This window comes from Cupressus sempervirens, chromosome 5 (assembly GCF_028749045.1).
Source record: "Cupressus sempervirens isolate cs-2001-9-10 chromosome 5, ASM2874904v1, whole genome shotgun sequence".
In the NCBI taxonomy this organism is placed as follows: Eukaryota; Viridiplantae; Streptophyta; class Pinopsida; order Cupressales; family Cupressaceae; genus Cupressus; species Cupressus sempervirens.
Window position 1 is genome coordinate 133674140 of NC_143122.1, and position 24416 is coordinate 133698555.

Sequence of the window (24416 nt, forward strand, 5' to 3'; positions counted from 1 at the left end):
TATGTGATATTATTCTATCTAATGGTTCTTTCAATTGGAATAATAATAAAGATGGCTTCCTTCAAATTGCAGAATGGTTGGATAGGTTCCTTGTTTCCTTTAGCTAGAAATTATAAAAGTATATTCTCTCTTCTGATATTCTTCTCTATACTACTTCTGATCACTTCCCCATTTTGTTAAACATTTCTAAGGAGCCAGATAATAATCATTCTAGAAAATCTACTTTCAAATTTGAAAGTATGTTGTTCAGATATCCACATTTTGTACCTATGTTACATCAAAGGTGGGTTAGTTCTCCTCACTACGAGTATACTAAAATGTTTCACTTCCATTATAAAATGCAGTATGTGAAGGGAAGGACCAAGCATTAGAATAAATATGTTTTTAAAAATGTTTTCCACCAAAAAGATTGTGTTGGAAAATAGTTACAAGAGATCAATGAATTACATATGATTGTTAATGTGTTGGACTTGGGAACTTTTTCAAAACAAAAGGATCTTAAAGGTGAATGGGAAGAGTTGTGCAAGAGGGAAGAGGAGTTTTGGAGATAGAGATCTAGAAAAATTTGGCTTAAAGAGGGTGATAAAAATATATAATTCTTTCATATGTTAGTTAAACAAAGAAGGGCTACAAATACTATTTTTGAGATTAAAGAAGCTTCCTTAGACAGATTACTTAAAGAATCTCAGCATATTGAGGCTGGGGGAAGTTTTTTTTTAGAACATGTTAGCTCCATAGATTGTTCTCCCTTCTTCTCACAATTGTGATCACAATTTACTTGATCCTATCACAACAATAGTTTCTAGAGAAGATAACATAGAGTTAATGGCTCCTTTCACTATGATGGAATTATAGAAGGTTGTCTTCTCCTTGCATCCTAACATAGCTCCAGGCCTTAATGGTTTTACAACCATTTTATTTCAAAAATGTTGGGATGTGATTGGTTTGATCTTCTTGTAGCAATTGAAGAATCTCTTAAAAATGGGGCCATGATAAAGAATTTCAATACTACAAATATTGGTCTGATCCCCAAGACCAAAAATCCTAGATTTTTTTGGAATTTAGACCCATTTCATTGTGCAATATAGTGTACAAAATTTTTACAAAGGAAATATACATGAGATTACAACATATCTTAACTAAACTAATTTCACTTGAGTAGGGGGACTTTGTTCCAAGTAAAGAAACAATGGAAGGGGCCATTATTGCACATGAGGCTCTTCACTCTATCCATTCCAATCAATCTCCTATAGTTATGATCAAACTCGATATGAAGAAATCTTATGATCTTGTGCAATGGTCATTTTTATTTAAAGTTCTCTATAATTTTTGTTTTACCTCAAAATGGTGTGAGTGGATTAGGTCATGTATCTCAAGTGCCCTCTTTTTAGTTATAGTTAATGGTGAGTCAGTTGGTTTTTTCTAGTCCAAACAAGGTGTTCAACAAGGTGATCCATTATCTCTAGCACTTTTCATAATTATGGAAAAATCCTTCAATAGGATTATCAAAGCTAAGCTAGATCAACATAAATGGATTGGTATTCAGATTAAAGGTACTTCTTTCAAAATCACTCACTCATTTTTTGTTGATGATACTTTGTTGTTTGGAAAAGCCAATATTCAAGAAGCTAAGGAAATTAAAAATACTTTATGTTATGATGTGGAGCTTAATCAAACTTAAAGGTTTATTCAGTACAGTTTTTTCCCATATTAGTTCTATGGGGGTTTGGGGGCAACACCCTCAAGATGGGGTCAAGGGGAAATAACCTTGTGGAGTCCTAGGGCAGCACCCTAGGTGTGCTCTCTATCATAGTACAGGGTGGGGTCGAGGGGTAACACCCTTGCAGGGGTTTTTAGGGGCAACACCAGTGAAGCCAAGATTGCCCTTATATTGTACAAAGATCTTTTGCGGAAACATGAGAAGAAAGAAAATGATTATGTAGTGTTGGATGATACTCCAAAAGCTGATGTTCTAGAAATTCCTCATGATGTACAAAAACCACAAGAACAAACACCACACACACCAATGAATGTTAGATGATCAACAAGGCTAATGAGACCTCTAGAAAGATTTTCTCTTTCCTTGTATTCTATTTTACTTACTGGTGCTAGTGAATCCAAATGTTATGATGAAACTATGTAGGTGGATACAAAGATTCAATGGGAGTCTTCCATGAAAGACAAAATGGACTCTTTGCTAAAAAATAAGACATGGGATTTATGCAAGTTGCCTGCACATAAAAAGGCTTTACAAAATAAATGGGTTTATAGGTTGAAAGAAGAGGATGGAGGTAAGAAAAGATTTAAAGCCAGGTTAGTTATAAAAGGATTTGCACAGAAAAAAGACATTGATTTTGATGAGATACTCTCTTGTTGTTAAAATGACTTCTATTCACATTGTTTTGAGTATTCTGGCTACTAAATATTTGCATTTTGGGCAGCTTGATGTTAAAACAATATTTCTTCATCGTGATTTGGATGAAGAGATATATATGGCTCAACCACAAGGTTTTGAGGTCAAAGGTAAGGAGAACTTACTATGTAGATTAAAGAAAAGTTTATATGGCTTGAAGCAAGCACCTCAGCAATGGTATCTAAAATTTGATAGATTTATGCATGACTATGGATATAGTAGGTGTCATTCAGATCATTGTATTTATTTTAAGAGGTTGGATGATAATAGATACATTATTTTATGTTTATATGTTGATGATATGCTTGTAGTTGGGTCTAACATGGATCACATTAAGGGGTTGAAATGCTAGTTAGCACATGCATTTTCTATGAAGGATTTGGGGGCAACAAAATAAATCCTTGGTATGAAGATTTGTAGAGATAGGAAAAATAGAAAATTTACATTATCTCACGTTGATTATATTGAGAAGGTGTTACAATGTTTCTCTATGGAGAATGCTAAAGTTGTTAGCACACCTTTACCTGGCCATTTGAAGTTGACTATGGAGATGTGTCCCAAGACATAAGAAGAGGAGGACAGGATGTCTAAGGTACCTTATGCTTCAATTGTAGAAAGCTTGATGTATGCTATGGTATGTACTAGGCCAGATATTGCACATGCAGTGGGAGTTGTTAGTAGATACATAAGTCATCCAAGAATTGAGCATTGGAATTTCATTAAATGGATTCTCAGATATTTGAGAGGAACATCCAGTAAGTGTTTACACTTTGGGGGCTCTACTACTGATTTACAGGGATATGTTGACTCAGATTTGGCAGGGGATATTGATACTTGGTAGAGTACTATAGTTATGTATTTACTATTGGTGGGATAGCCCTGAGCTGTGTTTCTAGGTTACAAAAGGTTAATGCTTTATCCACTATAGAGGTAGAGTATGTTGCTGCTACAAAGGCAGCCAAGGAGATGATATGGCTTTAATTCTTCTTGGAAGAATTGGGATGCTCAGAGGGATAATTATTTATTTACAAATAGTTAGATTTCCATTCATCTTGCAAAGAATTCAGCTCTACATTCAAAGACAAAACACATATAGTTGAGGTACCATTTCATTTGATCTATTTTAGAAGATGGACAGTTATAGATGGAGAAGATACATACAAATGACAATCCAGTGGATATGTTTGCAAAGGTAGTGACAAGGGAGAAGTAGAATTTCTTTTCAGCTTTGGTTAGTCTTCTAGACTGAACAAAATAAAAGAACAATAGAGTCTAGGGTTGTTTGATATTCCAATGGGAGCTTCAGGTTTAGTAGTGTTATGATCAGTCTCCAAGTGGGAGGTTATTATTGTGGAGTCTGGTCAGTCTCCAAGTGGGAGATTGTTATGATGTGGAGCTCAATCAGACTCAAAGGTTTATTCGGTTTTGTTTTTTCCCATATTATTTCTACGAGGGTTTGGGGGTAGTGCCCCCAAGATGAGGTTAAGGGGCAACATCCCTGCAAGGTCCTAGGGTAGTGCCCTAGGTGCACTCCCTGTCACAGTATGGGATGGGGTTGAGGGACAATGCCCTTGTGGGGGTTTTCAAGGGCAGCACCCCTGAAGCCAAAAATGCCCTTATATTGTAAAAGGCATCAGTTACTAGTTTTTTATTATTCTAGTGCTAATTTTGTAAGCAACAAAATCTTGTATAAAAAGGCTTAGGGGTAGGAATTTCATAATGTAATGGTGATATTGTAGCTTCTTGTGGCGGTATTAAGCTATAATGGATTACATATTATAATTAGGTTGTAATCACTAGATAATAATAATATTGGACTTGTTTTTGGTGGATGTAGCCCAAGGATTGGGTGAACCATGGTAAATCTTGGTGTCTTGTGTTCTGTTATATGCAATCTTCTATTTTCTAGTATTGGTAATATTTTGCATGTGACTTTTATTTATGTCTGAGGTTAATCCTAACACTTTAGAATTGTATCTAGAAGTTGCAAGGGAAAAAGTGAATGTTCAAAAGTTTAAATTATTCCTTTTCTTTCCCAATCTAGTGATCTCTAGAAAATTGATGAATATTCTTGGCTTCCATCAAGAATGACTACCCCCATTATATCTTGGTATTCCTTTACTTGCTGGTACTAACAAAGCTATATTTTGGAAATCAATTGTGAGAAAAATCAAGAGTAGGATCTCTAATTGGAAATACCGATGGCTTTCTTTATTTGGGAAGATTTTACTGGTTAAATCAGTCATGTCTTCTATTCCAAACTATACTATGTTTTTCCTTAAAGCCCCAGTTGATATTATTAAACAAATTGAAAAACTATAAGAGGTTTTATTTGGAACAAAAATTTGATTGATGAGAAGAAAGTCCCTTTGATATCTTTAAAGGAAATTATTTTTGACAAAGATAGTGGAGGGATTGGCTTACATGACATGAGCAAGAGAAACATGCCTTTTCATGCCAAACTTATTTGGAAGATGTTTAGGAAGCCCAAAAGTAAATGGTGTAGGATTATGCAACAAAAATATGTTGACTCCTTGAACCCTAATAGGATTATAACCATTTATAATTCCTGAAATGGCTCAGCCATTTGGAACTTTATGATATCCTCTAGAGACATCATTACAAACTTTTTCTCTTAGGAGGTGCACAATGGGGAATCAATGAAATTTTGGTAGGATTCTTGGTCTGGTTTGCCTCCACTGTCGCTAGAAAATGACTTGAAAGATTCCTTTGACATTATTAAAGGCATTTGGGGTGAATATTTGATAGACTATGTCTTGGTTGTTGAAAGATTTTCTGGTAAAGTTCTATAGAAAGTCCCTTTCACTTTACCAATTTCTCATAGTCAAAAACATCTTTTGTTCAAAATTTTTTTGGAGAGGATAATTTTCTTAAATAGTGATAATGATGCTTTGATTTGGGCTCCCACTCCTAATGGTGAATACTCCATTAAGGCTGGTTATAGAGCATTGAAATTCGTGGAGCAACATGAAACAAAGCAAAGGTCATTTTCTCTCTGCTGGAACAATGTTGTTTTGCCTAAGGTAGTGATGCAGAGATAAATTTAATGGGAGCAAAAATAAAAGGAACCAGCACCAAAAAGAGATAGATAAAAATATTCTTTTTAATTAATTCATCAAAGGAACAGTATATACACTTTCTCTCCTGCAGATTTATTCTCCCCATAATTTCATATCCAAAAACTTTTCCTAAACCTAAACCTAAAAACTCTATTTTATACTTGTTAAGACAGTCTACAAAACATTCTAGATTATTACAAAATAGGAAGAATGGCTTAGAAAATACTCTAGATCAATATAGAATAGGGAGAAAAATGACCCCACAATGGTGTGAATGAATCCCAAGAAAAAAAATCTTATCCTAATGATGAAACGAGGATAAATTCCTCAAGTCGGCTTATGCAAAAATCACATCCAAAATATTTTATGAGGATGCTTCTGCACCATACTCCCTGGGAAATTTTATCTCAAGCCCACTTCAGATGAGCTCTTGGAGAGTGGTACCCTACTTCATGATATCTTGTTTGGTCATCCAAACACCATCTACATCTGAATAACCTTTGAGTTTTACCAAATACTATTTGGACTCCCTTCCTATTGTCTTCTTTATGACTTTGGTGTCGAGTATCCTTTCTAGTTGTGGTTTTTTCTTAAATGGTAGGCATTGAATGTCTTCTATATCAACAATCTATCAAGTATCAATTTCTTCATTGGGTGCTTTGAATGGTGTGAGGTTTGGTATGTTAAAAGATGGGAGAAATGCCAATCTCAAGTGGCAATCGAATCTCATAAGCATTGGTTCCAAACTTGTTCAATATTTGACAAGCACCTAGTTTTTTCAACATAAGCTTGGTAGATTTTCCTTTTGGTAGCCTCTCTTTCTTGAGATTTTCTCATACTAAATCTCTCACTTGAAATTCTAAGTGTCTCCATTTCTGATCTGCATGCTTCTTATACTTGTCAAAGGTTTGTTGGAGTTGTGCTTTGACTTCATCATGGATTTCTTTTATGGCTGTAGCAAATTATTCTCCTTGAGCACTAACTTGTTGCTATGAACTCATATCTCTTAACTCAAAGATCCCTCTAGGATGAATTCCATACACCACTTGAAATGGTGACTTCCTATACTTCTATTGATGGAGTCATTATATGAAAATTCAGCTTGGGGTAGGATTACATCCCATTTTGCTACATGTTGTCTTGTGAGCATTCCTAACAAATTACCCAATGTTATATTAACTACCTTGGTTTTTCCATCAATTTGAGGGTGGTAGGTTGATGAGAATGATAAATTGGTTCCAAGTTTCTTCCATAAAGTTCTCCAAAAGTGTCCTACAAACTTCACATCCCTGTTTGAAACTATGTTGAGAGGTAGCCTGTGAATCCTTATGACTTCCTTGAAAAAGAGATATGCTATATGAGAAGCATCATTGGTCAACTTACATGGTAAGAAGTGAGTCATTTTGCTGAACCTATCTACTACAAAAAATACACTATCATTCCTCTTTTATGTCTATGGCAGCCCCATTACAAAATCCATTGTTATGCTTTCCTAGGGTGTAGTCCTTCCTTTGGCCCTTTGACAAATCATAAATGTTTCCACAAAGTTTCTAACATCAATCTGAAGTTAAGACCAATAATAGTATCTTCTAACAAATTCTAAGTTTTTATCCAAACCAAAATGCCCACCCATTGTTCCACTATGTTTCTCTTTGATAATGTTTGTCCTCATAGAGCACCTAGGTACACATAGTTGTCCTCCTTTGAAAAGAAGACTATCTTGTATCAAAAAATTAGGAAAATAAGCATGGTATCTTTCACCAAACTCCATACATACCTTGTAGATGTTGCCAAAATTTGGATTTGCTACATACATGTCCTTGAGTTCTTCAATTCCCACACTTTCTAGATGTATTTGGGAGATAGTCAAATTCCTGCTACTAAGAGCATCAACAACCTTGTTTGATATGCCCTTATTATGCTTGATGGTGAAGGTATAGGCATGTAAATACTCCACCCATTTTATATGCCTATGACTTAATTTGTCTTGGCTATTCAGAAAACTAAGTGCTTGGTTATCGGTATACACAATAAACTACTTTGGCAACAAGTAATGCCTCCACCTTTTGAGAGCTTGAACTAATGCATACATTTCTAAGTCATATGAAGAGTATTTCCATGTGCCTTCATTGAGTTTTTCACTTGAGAAAGCCACTAGTTTTCCTTCTTGACTAAGAACTACCCCTATAGCAACCTTGCTAGCATCACATTCTACTTGGAAAACTTTGTTAAAATCAGGTAAAGAAAGAATTGGCTATTCACTAACCTTTTTTTTCAGCAATTCAAAAGCTTCATTTGCTGATTGACTCCATGCAAACTTACATTTCCTTCCTCCTTTAATAGTTTCTAACATAGGAGCACATATATGACTAGAATTTCTTATAAATTTCCTATAAAATGTAGCAAGACCATGGAAGCTTCTAACATCTCCAACTATTCTTGGGGGTGGTTAGGATAGTATATCGCTTACCTTATCTTTATCCATCTTCAAGATACCTTAGGAGATCACAAAACCAAGATATGTTAGCTCCTCTTGCATAAACAAACACTTTTCCAAATTTATTACCAATTTCTCCTCATGAAGTCTTCTCAAAACTATGCCAATGTGCTCTAAGTGTTCTTCCTTTGTCTTGCTGAAAATTAATATGTCATCTAAATATACTATGATGAACTTACCATTAAAGTTTTTGAGTATTTCATTCATAAGTATCATGAAGGTACTAGGAGCATTAGAGAGTCCAAATGGCATTACCTTCCATTCATATAATCAATAATTGGTTTTGAATGCTGTCTTACACTCATCTCCAACTCTTATCCTTATTTGATGGTACCCACTTTTTAAGTCAATCTTCGAGAAATACTTTGCACCTCCCAAACAATCAAGAATATCTTCAATTCTTGACATTGAAACCTATATCTGATTGTAATCTTATTAATGGCTCTAGAATCAATGCACAACCTTCAGATTCCTTCCTTCTTAGGTGCCAAAATAGCAGGCACAACACATGGGCTTAAGTTTTTCACAATCAAGCAAAAATCGAGTAACTCCTTTACTTATCTAGCAATCTCCTCATTTTGTTAAGGTGTCATCTTGTATTCAGCCTTATTGGGTAAAGTAGCTCCAAGAATGAAATAAATGCAATGACTAATGTCTCATATAGGTGGTAAAGACTTTGGCATACCTTCTGAAATCAAACCTTCATACTTATCCAAAAGTTCTTTTACTTCATTAGGAATTTCTTTCTTTGTTTGAGCCTCCTTTCTGTCATTTTCAATAGGTTCTTGTGGTTGTGTGTTAGGCAACAAAAGAAAAAAAGGTTTAGGCTCATCCTTCATGTCCCATAAGAATTAATTTTTATCAACCATCATAACTTTGGCTTCCCTCTCTTTATTTTCTTCCACTTCTTCATGATTAGCAAATGGAATCAATCTAATCACCTTTCCATCCTTCTTGATGGTGTATATATTAATTTTTCCATCATGTTATGCCTACAAATCATACTTTCAAGGCTTACCAAATAATAGGTGGCATGCATCCATGTCAACCATATCACACAAAATTATGTCCTCATACTTTCCAATTTCAAAATCAACCTATGATTTCTCATTTACAAGAGTTTGTCGGCCTTTTGTTAGCCATGAAACCTTATAAGGAAAAGGATGAGGTATTCTCCTAAGTTTTAACTTCTCAACCATCTCAAGAGAAACTAATTCTTAGTAGATCCCAAGTCAATAATGACTTTACATACCTTACCTCTAGATTTGCAAGTAGTCCTAAAGATAGTTTTTCTTTGTGGTAGTTCCATGGTAGTAGGCACTTTCAAAAGTGTTATTTTCATCATTAAACTTTCTCCTCTTTCAGGTACACTATCTAAGTCAGCCATCTCCTTCTCTTAGTATTCATCATCTTTTACCAAATGTGTTCTTCTTTCACCTTGTGAATTTGAACTTGCTCTATTTGGACAACTAGATGCATAATGTCCCTTCTTATTGCAATTGAAACAAAATATCGAACTTGCCCTTCTACCACCAAATCCACCTCTTGAATTGCCTCTTCTACCTCTAAAGTTGCCTCTGAAATTTCTTTCACTTTGACTGGTCTCTTGCTTTATCTCCTTATGATCTTCATGGTTTTGTCCTTTTCCTTGGAAATTTCCTCTTCCCCTTTGATTTCTTCCTCTTCCTCTGCTATTTTGTTATTGCCTTCTTTTCAATTTGGCTTCCACCTTCAATGCTAGTTGATAAAATTTTTGTACTATATCAAGACACAATAAATTAAGTTCTTCTTGAATGTTCAACCTCAATCCATTGAGATATCTAGCAACTTTTACACTTTCACATTCACTCTACTTTGCCCTTAGGCTTAATTTTTGGAATTCTTCAGTATAGGTTGTGACATCTAGCTCCTTTTGTCTTAAAATTTGTCTCCTTTGATGAAGTTGGATTTCATAATCCTCAGGTAAGTATGTTTCTCTCACCTTGGCACACATCCTTTCCCATGAAGTTATCATGTTCTTACCTTCTTTGACTCTTTCTTCTTGAGTGAAATTCCACCAAGTGAGGGTTGGTCCCATCAACTTTGACTTGGCAATTTTTACCTTGTCCTTTTCTGCTATATTTTCACATTCAAAATAGTTGTTCAAGGCTTCTATCAATCCACAACAACATCAGCATCCATCTTTCTCGAGAAGATGGGTAGGTCACCTTTGGCATCCTTCTTGCCAACTCTTTCAAGGGCTTCTGTGAAGCATCTCTGGTTTGTAGGTAAGTTAACCACCTCTTGCTCAGGGGTATCCTCTTCTTCCCCTTCTTCCTCTTTCTCTAAGGAAACCTTAGTTCCCATTTCCATATGACCCTTTAGTTTCTCAAATTCATCTAATAACCACTTATTGATTTTCTCATGTTCTTGCATCTTCTTTGCCAGTTTAGCATTGGTGACCATGTTTAATGTTTCAGCTTTTGACTCTGATCTAGACATAAAATCTAATTGTCTTAGGAGCTTTCCCCAAGCTCAGATACCAAAAATGATGCAAAGATAAATTTAACGGGAGCAAAAAACAAGGAACAAGCACCAGAAAGAGATAGATAATAATATTCTTTTTAATTAACTCATGAAAGGAATAGTATATACACTTGCTCTCCTACAGATTTCTTCTCTCCATAATTAAATGTCCAAACACTTTTCCTAAACCTAAACCTATAAACTCTATTTATACTTGCTAGGATGGTCTACAGAACATTCTAGTTTATTACAAAATATGAAGAATGACTTATAGAATACTCTAGATCAATATAGAATAGGGAGAAGAATGACCCCACAATGGTCTGAATGAATCCCAAGAAAAAAAGTCTTATCCTAATGACAAAATCAGGATAAATTCTTCATGTCAGCTTGTGCAAAAATCATGTTCAAAATATTTTATGTGGGTTCTCCTACACCAGGTAGGCTTCTTTGCATGGCTTTCTTTGCAAAAAATGATTTTAACTAGTGATAGGCTTCACAAGCTTAATATTATGCAGCCTTTTCATTGTGTCTAATGTAGTGAAACTATGGAAAACATCGATCATTTATTTGTCCAATTCTCTTTTTCCTAGCAATGCTGGAATTTTTTTATGCAAAAGCTTAGTCTTATGATGCCCCTACCTTTCACATTGTGGGAATTGTTTCAATCTTGGCTAACTCTTTTCTCTAATTCATACTTTTCTTGATTTGGAAATGTTCCCTTCCCTTGTCATCTAGCTATTTGGTGGGAACATAACAAATGGATTTTTAGAAATGTGAATACTCCATTGGATTTGGTCCTCAAGGGATTAGAAAAATTGATTTTAGAAGGAGACAGTGCTTGTGTCAAAGATAAAATTAGCAACTATAACTTCACCCAATGGGATAACTCCATTCTTAAAGAGTAGAATCAGATTTCTATTCCTCATTTTATGGCTTCTTCACCACTTAACAACCATGTTGATAGATCTCAAATCAAATGGCTGCCTCTGACTAATGGCTTCATCAAAATCAATTTTGATGGTTCTTTGATGGGTAATCTCAGTCAAGCTGATTGTGGTATGTGTTTACACAGCCATTTGGTTGAAGTTCTTGCTTTCAAATGTCTCTCTTTGCCTTCAAGCACAAACAACATAGCTGAAGCATCTGGTTTACTTTATGGTTTGGTTTTAGCCAAGAACTTGGAACTTAAAGTGATCCATATTGAAGGCAATTCCACTCTCATTATTAATGCTTGCATTAAGGGAAAAATTCTTAATTGAAGAATTAGATATATGATGACTAAAATCTAGAACTTGATTGATTTGTTTAAAATTTGCCACATTTCACATACCTACAGAGGAGGCAACACTACTTCTGATTTATTAGTAAAATGGGGGTCTAATGGTATCAATCTTGATTCTACAAGACTAAGCATTCATGTGAATGACTTTCTAGACTTAGCACATTTGATTGCTTCAGATAAAGGTTCTTCCTAGTAATATTTTCTATCAACGTAATTGTACTTGTTGGATTATTCCTTTGTATTGGCTGTGAATTGAGTTTTCTTTTCGAATTCTTTCCCTAATGAGCCTTTGAATCTGAGTACAAAAAAGTACCAAAGACAAAAAAAAGTCAAACTTTCTTTTTTCCAAATTCAAGAAAATGTTAGCGATATTTTTCCAATTTTTTTTGTTGTTTTCAACTAGAAACTATGCACATCATGAAGATCAAATGCTGAAATTTTCAAAAAAATCCATGATGTTTTTGATCTTTTGAAAATTGGTCAACTGTACATTTTGGTAGGAGGATAGCTGCATCCTTAGAAATATAAGCATCAGACAAGTCAAGTCCTACAACTTCATCGCCTTCATTTTAACTACAAGTTACACGAGGCCATTACCATGGGCCAAACTAAAGATCCCATGAATAAATCAGAGTGGAGATATTTTTCATAACTTTAGCTTGTTCAGTTTTGAGGGAGAGTGAAAGAGCAAAAAATGAGAAAGTAAATAAGATAATCGGAAGAAGAGGAGGAGAATGCATGCAAAAATACCTCATTGCAAATGTAGACTGGCATTGTACCACTCGTACAGCCTTCAAAGATATTGTTGGGATTTTTATCATTTGAACAAGTTTATGCATTCAAACTTGTGTCATAAATGTTTGGATTGTATGTGTGATGCGTGTATTATATTTAAGTTTACATCCAAAATATCCAATCTCTTGTAACTGTAATTATTAATTAATTTAAACATTGTGATATTAATATCAAGATTTAATTGTGTGATTTTGAGTCAAACTCATTGACCCATGTTTCGTAAGTAGTGATTCAACATGAATCCATCTCTCATGAGAATAAATGGAACACATAGCACTCATTGGATCTAGGTGATGCTCACAGGGGTAAAGCACTACAACTTCATGGGAGGTCACCTATCCTAGTACTACTCTAGCTTAGGAAGTTTGAAGTTGAGCAAGGAAGATTGCACCAAAAGTGTGAATCCAACATTATATAAGAGTATGGTTGGAAGCTTGATGTATTTGACAACAACTTGGCTTGACATGATGCATGCAGTAAGTCTGATTTCCAAACTTATAGAAACATCAAAGGATTACCATTGGCAAGTGGGAAAGAGGATCCTAAGGTATGTAAATGGTACTAAGGGATTTGGTATTTTATACACTAATGATAATGATTTTAAGTTGGTTGGTTATACTGATAGTGATTGGGCTAAAGCCTAGATTATAGGAAGAGTACTTCCAAATACATGTTTCATATAGGCTCGGGTGCAATTTCATGGGCATTCAAGAACCAACCTATTGTTGCTCAATCTACAATAGAGGTTGAATACATAGCAATGAATGCAGCAGCATGTCAAGCTATTTGGTTAAGGATAATCTTGACATATTTAAATGAAAAGCAAGAAGATGGAACCACAATTTGTGACAACATTTCCTCAATCGCATTGTCAGAGATTTCAGTCTTCCGTGGGAGAAGAAAGCACATAGAAATCAGATATCACTTCATCATAGAATTGGTAGAGAATAGAGAAATCAAGATGGAATTTTGCAAGTCTAAGTAGCAACTAGCACACATTTTCACCAAGCCTTTGGCCATAGCAACTTATGTGCATCTAAGAAGCAATCTCAGTGTAATTGATTTGGATCAAGAATGATCCTTGTTTGTTTGGCTCGGGACAAAGGGGGAGTGTTGAAAATGGTTGGTTGCCCCTTGAGCCAAACACCCACCCACCTGCCTGACACATTAAACTCGGTAGGTGAGTTTGAAATTTGAAAAGAGAGGGAAATTTTTCTTGACACAAGTCAAAAAGGAATGAATTCTCATTCATTCGATAAGTAGAGGATCAGTAGAGAGAGGTAGGAACAAAAGAAAGAATATCAGTGCAGAGCATTCAGAGTGCAAAAGGAACAGAAAGAGGATCAAAATAGCAGCATCACATGATCAATTCTTTTGTTCTCTGCAAGTTCATTTTGTCTGTCCTATTGAAGCAGTGTTTTCTCTAGGCATTATTATATGCAACCTTTCAATATTGTACATTTATATTACAAATAATAGTTGTAGGTTAAAGTATTTTTGGTTCTGGTTGAAGCCTTATACTCCCAGATTTTTATTTAGTTAAGTCAGTTTATGAATAGAAAGCAAGCAAGCAGGCATATTAGTCGATCTAATCTTTTATTTCATTATTGTCTTCTTTCTATCCATTCTATATTGCATTGAGTATTGAGAAGATCAGAGTTGTGAGTTTTTTATTTTAATGGTGGAATAGTCTAGATAGTTAGTCTATTGATAGCTCACTCGTTCCCCTTGTTAATCGACCCCTCTTGTGTTAACTCCATCAACTTTGCATGTGTTGTCCCTGCCAAGTTACAATTAAGTCTACTGAGTTCCCTTCCTAAGCTTACTAAGCTCACTTAGTTTCTATTCTTTCCAAGTGAGAGATCACTCAGTACCTTTCTTGCTGAGTAGACCGTGTCACTCAGTTCCTACATTGACCGAGTTCACTTGGTCACAATTGTCACCAAGCTCTTCCTTTGGTGACTGAGCTCACTTGGGTCCCATTGATACCGAGCAACTCAGTATCTATTGTTGCCGAGTAGACCTCGACTTGGCTCCTTAATGTGTCAAGCTCACTTGGCACCCACTGCCTGTCACTCAGCATTAACTATTTTCTGAACAAATTTTTTAATTTGTGAAGTTATTTTTCACACCTTGAACATCCTAATTTTTAAGAATTAGGATAGACTCTTTTAGAACCGTGGTCACTTTGCACACCAAGTAAACATGGCTCAATTTCTTTGGCTGACCTGTATGAAAACTCTCTACCTCGACAGATCATGGATCTATTTACCATGATAGATGATATGTCCGATAAATAGTAACACATTTTATCACCCAGGTATGATTTTACCGAATACAATGATCGCACAAATGGACTGTTTAAAAGCATTAAAAGACCTCCAGCAACTGAAATGGACAGGCTTGAAAATAAAAAATGATGTGTTTCCTCTTCCTCGGTTAAAACTGAGAGGAAAGGAGGGAAAAAATGCATAGGTAAGAAAGGAAAATGAAGGGTTGCATAGGAATTTAAATCCAGATATAAGAACAAAAAGAGAGTATGGGTGAAGAAATGCATAGATCAGAGTAAAATGGTAAGGAAGGGAGGCCATGAATGCAATTATAGTTTGCCAATTTATTTTTCATTTTAGTTTTGTTTCTTTGTCGCAATCATAGTCAGTGATTGTAAATTCGATTAGGAGCAGAGAGAATCTTTTCAAGGTTTGATGGTTTATATCAAAGTAAGTGCAAAAGTTTTGAACCAAACTCATACATGTTTTATTTAATTATAAGATTCAATAGTACTCATAAAGGATTTTGTTAATAACCATTTAAGAATTATCAATGAGAACTTCCACAAAAATAAGATCATACATTCAACAACATTTTTTTTAAATTATTAATTAAAAGATAATTTATATACGGATCACCCTGTTTGAAAATAAATTTATTTAAAAAAATTTGTCAAATTTTGTCTAATCTTCTTTCGTAAGATCTGCAACTCTAATTTTTCGAAGCACTCAAAAGAAATTTTTCTTTAATATCTGCAACTTTTATGTCATAAAAATAATCAAAAGTTGTCATGATCCAAAACCCTGCAGTAAAATGAACATTAAAAAATTAACTCTAACAAATGTCTTTAAAGTGTGAAAAATCAAACTATTGCAGTCATTGATTATTAATCTCCTATCACAAATGATTATTAAACTGCTGAAAATAAATTCCCAGCTAATATCGAAAAATAACACAACTGCAACTTCACTTAAAATACGGAAAGAAATGCGCAACAGAATCAACACAATATTTTTGGACAAATTGTCCCTGGAAAAACCCCTAAGGGAAAACCAGTTCTACAGATGAGAAATTATATTAAACTTCAGCAAATCAAGAGATACAAAATTCCTTGCCTCTCACTGGTAGAACTCCGACAACCTCCTAATTTCTCCCGCTGATATTTCTCACTGCTATCCCTGTGCTAACACTACGCCCTTGCTAACACTGCAAGACTGTTTGCTAACACTGCAAACTGCTTCTCCAAAGCTTTTCACTGTGCCCTTGCTAACACTGCAAGACTGTTTGCTAACACTGCAAATAGCTTCACCAAAGTTTCACATTGTGCCCTTGCTAACACTGGAAGACTCTTTGCTAACACTGCAAACAGCTTCACCAAAGCTTCTTCATCCCTGCGCTAACACTGCAAGATTGTTTGCTAACACTGCAAACGTTTCTCCCAAAGCTTCTTCCAAAGCTTTTCACTGTGCCCTTGCTAACACTGCAAGACTATTTTCTAACACTGCAAACAGCTTCACCAAAGCTTCACACTGCCTTAGCTCTCCAAATGCCCCCTAGACCCCTTTTTATACTACTCTCGTTGGTAAACCAACGACCGAGATTAAATCAAACCAACGGCTGAGATTAAGACAACTCAACAGCCAATAATAGAATTGGTTGCAAGGTGTCCAAAAGGAATCACTAAAATTAGTAAATAATAACCATTTACTAATTTTTGGCAAGTGGACAAACAACTGTCCAAACCACCCATAAATACAACCGCTATTCATAGATAAAGGACGAACAGCTGTCCAAGCTACCCATAAATAGTGCTACTATTTTCGGGTCAGAAATAACAGCTATGCAACTAACAATAATTAACACTCCCTCTTAGCGAGGAAGCTGTTCTGCATGACACCCATCTTATCTCTGAAGAAGATAAATTTGGCCTTTCCCAAAGCCTTCGTCAGAATGTCTGCTACCTGCTCATCTGTAGGTATGTATTGTAGTCGAACAACTCCCCTTTGTACACAATCTCTGATGAAGTGATATCTGATATCTATATGTTTAGACCTATCATGAAACACTGGATTTTCAGACAACTTGATGCAACTCTGATTGTCACAATGTATCACAGTAGTCTCAACCTTCTGACCAAACAAGGCTACTAACAACTTCTGAAGCCATATAGCTTCACATGTCGCCATGCTAGCTGCTATGTATTCTGCTTCTACTGAACTTAGAGCCACAGACTTCTGCTTCCTGCTGAACCAAGATACAACTCCTGATCCCAAGCTGAAACAACACCCTGAAGTGCTCCTTTTGTCTGTTGTACTTCCTGCCCAATCTGCGTCAGTATAGCCTATCAACCTGATACCTTCACCTCGAACATATCTGATCCCATACTCGACTGTACCACACAAGTAACGTAGCACATGCTTAGCCGCTATCCAATGCATTCTCTTTGGTTCAACAATGAACTGACTAAGAGAGTTTACTGCAAATGCTATATCTGGTCTAGTGTTGACCAAATACATAAGCGTACCAATCAACTGTCTATATAAAGTGGGATCTACATCTTTCTCCTTAGATGTATCGTCATGCTCTGTGCTCACCTCCGGAACACCTGTCACGGTCTCACGAAGCAATCTAAGTGCTCCATGATGAATATGGCCCATCCTCCTATGCCATAGCTCTCCAAGATCTCTAGGATTATTGTTGCTCATAAGTGCCTTAGGAGTATCAAACTGCAATCTATAAAGGCGACCACTCCTAACTCCAATAGTTATGGGTGATTTCCAATCCTTGTGCTTAATCAACACATGTGTCCCTCTAAAGAGTACATTATACCCCCTATCCTGAAGAACAGATACAGAAATCAAATTCATACCTAAGCCCGGCACATATAACACATCATGAAGAGGAATTATCTTTCCATTCTCCCTCTGAAACTGAACAGTCCCTTTCCCAACAGGGTTGAGTTTGGACAAGTTTCCCATAGAAATCTGGATGTTGGTGTCCTCCTCCTTGTAACTGGAGAAGTACTCTCTAACTCTTGTCATATGAAATGACGCCCCACTATCTATATACCAAACACACTGTGAGGTTGAGCTAACCATACAAGCTATGAGTGCAAACTCATCTTCCATTCTGCTGGAGAGTTCTTCTGCACTTGCTGAAGCTGCCACCTGCTTCTTACCCTTTTTCCTCTCTGGAAAATCACTGACATAGTGGCCAAACTCGTGACATCCAAAGCACTTAACCTTAGAAAGGTCCTTCTTCTTCTTTTCACTTTGTGAATTTGATCCTTTGCTAGATCCCTTCTTTTCTTTCCCTTTACCCGCTAGGGCAACGTTCTCTTGTTCCACCTCATTTTTCTGACTCTTGTTGGCCCCATTGACAAGACTTAGTCTAAACTCCTCCTGAGTGAAATCAGTCCATAGTCGATCCCAACTCAGTAAAGTATCTCGTCCACTGACAACTTGAACAAAGACACTCCATTGTTTAGTAAACCCATTTAGGGCTATTCTCACTAGCTCATCATCACTAGGGCTATCTCCAACAGCTGCTAACTCATCCTTGACAAGTCTGAGCCTGGTGAGGTAACTTGTTACGTCTTCTCCCTGATTCATCCGGGTATTCTTTAGCTTCTCTCTGAGAATCAACTTCCTGTTAGTGGTAGCATTCTGGTACAGATTTAGAATGGCGTCCCACATTTTCTTTGCTGTATCTAGCTCCGAGATATGTGGAACAATATGATCCTTGACACCATCAAGGATAATCCTCCTTGCTTTGGCATCGTCCTTCCTATATGCTGCAAGCTGTGTTGCATCTGTTGGTACAGGTACACCACTGGTAGCATAATCCTTGATACCATTCTCTTCCAACAATAAAGAAATTTTGGCCTTCCAGACACCAAAATTTGAGGCACCATCCAATCTATCCTAATCTCTCAAACCAGCTGAAGCCATCTCAAGGGTTTAAAGCAATAATAAATCTAAAGAGATCAAAATTTCTTTCCTAGGGCAAAACTCTTCTACCCTTAACAATGCTCTGATACCATGTGAAAAATCAAACTATTGCAGTCACTGATTATTAATCTCCTATCACAAATGATTATTAAACTGCTGAAAACAAATTCTTAGCTAATATCAAAAAATGAAACAACTGCAACTTCACTTAAAATACGGAAAGTAATGCGCAACAGAATCAACACAATATTTTCGGACAAATTGTCCCTGGAAAAACCCCTAAGGGAAAACCAGTTCTACAGATGAGAAATTATATTAAACTTCAGCAAATCAAGAGATACAAAATTCCTTGCCTCTCACTGGCAGAACTCCGACAACCTCCTAATTTCTCCCGCTGATATTTCTCACTGCTATCCCTGTGCTAACACTGCAAGACTGTTTGCTAACACTGCAAACTGCTTCTCCAAAGCTTTTCACTGTGCCCTTGCTAACACTGCAAGACTGTTTGCTAACACTGCAAACAGCTTCACCAAAGCTTCACACCGTGCCCTTGCTAACACTGGAAGACTCTTTGCTAACACTACAAATAGCTTCACCGAAGCTTCTTCATCCCTGCGCTAACACTGCGCCCTTGCTAACACTGCAAGACTGTTTGCTAACACTGCAAACGTTTCTCCCAATGCTTCTTCCAAAGCTTTTCACTGTGCCCTTGCTAACACTGCAAGACTGTTTGCTAACACTGCAAACAGCTTCACCAAAGCTTCACGCTGCCTTAGCTCTCCAAATGCCCCCTAGACCCCTTTTTATACTACTCTCATTGGTAAACCAACGACCGAGATTAAATCAAACCAACGGCTGAGATTAAGACAACTCAACAGCCAATAATAGAATTGGTTGCAAGGTGTCCAAAAGGAATCACTAAAATTAGTAAATAATAACCATTTACTAATTTTTGGCAAGTGGACAAACAGCTGTCCAAACCACCCATAAATACAACCGCTATTCATAGATAAAGGACGAACAGCTGTCCAAGCTACCCATAAATAGTGCTGCTATTTCCGGGTCAGAAATAACAGCTATCCAACTAACAATAATTAACATAAAGTTTGTCTCAATTTTCATCTTCAGAATGCGGTTGTAGCTCAAAGGTTTCCTTCTATGATCGGACAGCTTCAAAATCAGAGGAAGGTTCGGGTAAATTGGGATGGGCATTGGACTCCTCCTCCTTATAGAGTTCTGAAAATTAACACTGATGGTTCTTCCTGAGGGAATCCAAGCCCTGCTGGTATTGGGGGAGTGGCTTGCTATAGTTCTAGTGATGTTAAATTGTTTTTCTCAATTCATAAGGGTGATTTCACTAACAATATCATGGAAGCTCAGGCTATTTTATATGTTGTGGAACAGTGTTTCTTGAGGGGATGGCATAAGATTATCTGTGAGTCTGATTCCCAGGTGGTGGTGAACTTGCTTTCTTCGCAAGAGCTTGACAATGTTAGTTGGTAGCTAGCCACTATTGTTAATCAGATTATTCTCTTCTCTACCTCTTTTCAATTCATTAGGTTCACGTATATTCCTCATGAATGGAACAAAGTTGCTGATTGTTTAGCCAAATGGGCTTCTAGTCATGATCCGGGTTGGAGTATTATGGATAGGAGGCAACTTTCCTTTGAGATGGTGCAAGAATTTGATGATCTTGTTGCTCAGGATCAAGCTCCTTGTTGAGCTCTGCTTGTTGTATTCCTTTCTGTCTTAATAATTTTTTACCCCTCTTTTTCCAAAAGTTTACCTCCAACATAAAGACAATGTATACATGAGCAGAGGAAATTAAGGAAATTAAACATAGAATTATACATTTTTGAAGGAAAGTATTGACCAATTGGATACAGACAACAAATAAATTTCTAAGAAAATGCTGTGAAGAAATCTATCCAGACTCGATCTATTTTTTATTCTATTTTCGTTCGAAACATCAATGTTTCAATAATTAAAGCCTTAGGATCTAAAACCAAAAAAAAACTATTTGATAGAAAACAAAAGATTTGTGCATAGACTTGTTCAAATCTGAATTTGGTGAAATAAGAAAGTGGAATCAAGGACATTCCAAATGTAAAGAAGAAGAGCAAACCTATCTGCGTTTGTCACACAATTGGGATCAATTTAAGAGCAATTAAGTCCCATATAGCACTCATTTTACATTCACAATTTGCTCCTTCTGAGACGGTAAATCTTCTAAATTGCTACATCTTGTTTGCTCTGAGCCATCTTTTAATGAGATCTCTGCTTGGATTCAATGGAACATGCTTATAGGGAAAAATAGCAGAGGAATTGAATAAAATATGGTACTTCTTTACTATTAGTAAAGGATTTTATAGAGCTTGGAAATGACTAAATGGGAGATAACCAAAAATCCCAAAGTCTTGTCATTACTAATTCTTCTTAAAAGAAAAACTGAGCAACATAGGAAGCATTCGACATTATTGAGCATTTCAATCGTTTCATCTTCTATAATTAAGAGATAAAGTAACTACCATTTTATCTTTCATTTTAGCAGTAGAGCTAAATTTAAACTGGAAATTTTATTGAAAAAGAGTTGAGACTAATTGCTTATATTGAAGATTGTTCACACTGTAGAAAACCTCTAGACTTGATTAATTAGCAATCAAATTATATTCATTTCCTAAATTGCTAGAATTTAAAATAATATATTAACACTAGCAGTTCCACTTAATTGTTTACAATTTGGAGAAGTAGAAATCAATTCTTGAATCATCTACTTTAGTAGCTGAAAACTCTATTTGTGTTCATGATTTGGAGAAAATAAGAACCAAAGAAAATAACAAAGAATAATGAAAAGCAAAGGTAAACTCTATATATATTCCCGAATCCAAATTTATAGAAAATTGTTTACAGAGAACATAAATAAAGAAATGGACAGAGATACAACTCTCTTACACTCTTAGGAAAAAAAAAGCTCAGTTCATAAAGGTGATTATACTAACAATCTCATGGAAGCTCAGGCTATTTTATATGTTGTGGAACAGTGTTGCTTGCGGGGATGGAGTAAGATTATCTGTGAGTCTGATTCCCAAGTGGTGGTGAACATGATTTCTTCGCAAGAGCTTGAGGATGTTAGTTGGCAACTGGCCACTGTTGTTAAGTAGATTCTTTTCTTCTCTTCCTCTTTTCAGTTCATTAGGTTCACATATATTCCTCGTGAATGGAATAGAACTACTGATTGTTTAGCCAAATGGGCTTCTAGTCATGATCCGGGTTGGAATATTAGGGATAGGAGGCAACTATCCTTTGAGATGGTGCAAGAATTTGATGATCTTGTTGCTCAGGATCGAGCTCCTTGTTGAGCTCTCCTTGTTATATTACTTTCTGTCTTAATAAATTTTTACCCCTCTTTTTGCAAAAAAGATTGCTCTCTTCTTTTGAGCCGACTTCAAACTGTTATTTATTCTTCATAGGTCACAAAAGGACAGACAAGAACTCAGAATCTTTGGGAAAGAAATTGGTCTTCACATGATGAAGACTTAAATCTATGTTTGGTCTCCCATCCTTTATCTAGAAACGTAAGTCTTAGCTTGCAATTTAAGACTTGCATGGATGTAACCCTTGATTTAATCATAGTATAGTAAAATGAAGAGCTTTGGGTAACTGATGCCTCTTCACATTTAGTTATTGCAGGTTTGTCGCAACCCAAATTGGATATTGTTGGCATTAATTTGAAATGAGGCATCATTATGTTTCTTTGCGAGCCCTTTCCATTAACAAGCTCTTATCAATTACCTCAAATGTCCTCTCTAGAAATGCCCTTTTCACCCAATTATGTAAGTTCAGATCACCGTCAAACATATTATCAGTGGGCTGCCTCCTTGTAAGCATTTCTAATAATAGAATGCCATAACTATAAACATCTCCCCTTGGAGAAACCATGCCATTCAATCCATATTCTGGAGGTAACTTATTGGTTATAGTTGTTTACTCTATTCTAAAATTGAAATCCTTATTTTTACAAAAAAAGAAAGACAATTGACAAACCATACCTGGTGCAATGTAGCCCACTGAGCCTTTTAAATCTATTGTTGAAGTTACCAAATTGGTCGCGATTCTTCCCATCAATTTGGATATACCGTAATCTAAAAGGTGAGCTGTCATGCTTTCATCTAAAAGAATATTGCTTGGTTTTATGTCACAGTGTACTATTTGCATGAAGCATTCATAATGAAGATATTCCACGGCATGGGCTATATCTATGGCAATGCTTAGCAGTTTTCTTGGTCCCAATCTACAATTGTTTAGATACAAATGCTTCTCTAACCTTCCATTGGATAAATACTGAAAGACTAAAGCTTTGAAGTGAGGAGTAGAACATATGGTTATGATTGTAGCGAGGTTCCAGGGTCAAACGTTCTACATTCTGCTCTGAATATTTTTTTTGATTGTTCATGCATTAAATTGAGAACCTTCACTGCAACATGGGTACCATCAAGTAGAAATCCTTTGTATGATGATCCAAACTGTTTGTTGATAGTAGATTGAACTTGTGAAATCTATTTTGTTGCTGTGAGAAGCTCCTGATATGAGATCCATGGATGCTCCACCTTTTCAAGGATTTTACGAATTGTGTTCTTAAATTTTGTTCTGCTCTGCAAGTTCATTTTCCACAGAACTCCCAAAACTATACAAAAAATTATTAAAAGCGCAAGAGCGCCTACTGCACCCAATATTTTGAATGTGGAATCGCCTCTAGTTCCCGTTGTCATTGGAATGCCGTATACAATTTCATTGTTTGTCAAGTTCAAATGCTTGATTCTTTTCATAGATTGTGTAATTTTACCTGTTAATTTGTTGTTTGACAGGTCTAGCTTGAAAAGCGGAGTCAACCTCCCTAAACCTTCTGGAATCTCACCTGTTAATTTGTTATTTGATAGGTCCAGCTTGTAAAGCTGACTCATATTTGCAAAAAGCCTCTGGAATTTCACGTGTCAACATGTTGTTAAAAAAATTCAAAGAGAATATAAATCTTAGGTTGCCAATTCCTAATGGAATTGTTCCTGTAAGATTGTTTCTATCCAATCTGAGCTTTTGTAGGAGCTTCCCATTTTGTATATTCAATGGGATGACTCTTGTTAGATAATTTTCTTGTAAATACAAAGTAGTCAAGTGCTTTAAGGTTGAAAATTTTGGAGGATATGTTGCCAGATAATAGATTGCCACTGAGATCCAAATAAATCAAATTAGATAAATTTGAGAGCTCATCCAGAATGCTTCTTGAAAGGGATAAATCCATCAACTATAGTAGTTTAGGCAGCACATGGCTCAATGGGCCTTGTAATTTATTGTTGTCCAACAAAAGTGACTTGAGCTGAGTACAACTTCCTAGCTACCCTAGAATTGGGCCATCTAAAAATTGTCACTCATTACCACGTGTATCGAATTTTAGGCATTTTGTGAAAAATTCAACTATTGTAGTCACTGATTATTAATCTCCTATCATAAACGATTATTAAACTGCTGAAAATAAATTCCCAACTAATATTGAAAAATAACACAACTGCAACTTCACTTATAAAATATGGAAAGAAATGTGCAACACAATGAACACAATATTTTC

At 35.9% G+C, this 24416-nt stretch overlaps 1 pseudogene; it reads right to left on the minus strand.

The window, feature by feature from the left end:
* Nucleotides 1-24209, minus strand: part of LOC149554858 (uncharacterized) — a 121761-nt pseudogene extending 97552 nt beyond the window's left edge.
* Between the last annotated feature and the right edge of the window lie 207 nt (nt 24210-24416).